This window comes from Pseudomyrmex gracilis, unplaced genomic scaffold (assembly GCF_002006095.1).
Source record: "Pseudomyrmex gracilis isolate BER0280 unplaced genomic scaffold, ASM200609v1 scaffold_0, whole genome shotgun sequence".
Lineage (NCBI taxonomy): Eukaryota > Metazoa > Arthropoda > Insecta > Hymenoptera > Formicidae > Pseudomyrmex > Pseudomyrmex gracilis.
In genome coordinates, this window is record NW_018020584.1 from 2866430 (window position 1) to 2866990 (window position 561).

The following is a 561-nucleotide window of genomic DNA, read 5'->3' on the forward strand; positions in this document are numbered from 1 at the left end:
ACCCCGCATCACAAACTGAGGCCCTAACCGGAGCAGACCGGCTCCCTGACCATCGTGTGTCTATCGATCCTTCTCGTTTGCGTGTCGTCTGTCTCTCTTTNTCTCTCTTTCTCTGTCCCTGCCTGGATACGCGATCGTTTGACAGCGAGCTCGTTAGCGGTATATCAAATTTGCAACGGCGTAACAAGCCGTTACATCGCCAGCCGCGCCAGCTGATCGCTTTGTTTCGGTTACGTGACGAGGATTTGGAAAATAATCGAAAGGGAAAGGGCTCGCGTGCCAGGAACGGAGATCAACAGGAGGATACGAACAAAACGCGAATCACACACAATCACGTACTAGATTTCTCTAGGAAAAGATTTACGAGTGTGTTATATATAAAATACTGTATTTTAAATATGTATATTAAAGTTTTCAGTTTACTATAATATAATAATGTATAAAAACTACAAATGTTTATATTTTTTTTTAGAGAAACTAAATAAAACTTAAAATATAAAGTGTGTGATACTTTAAGGAACAAAATATAAAGTGTGTGATACTCTAAAAACTTACCTTTTC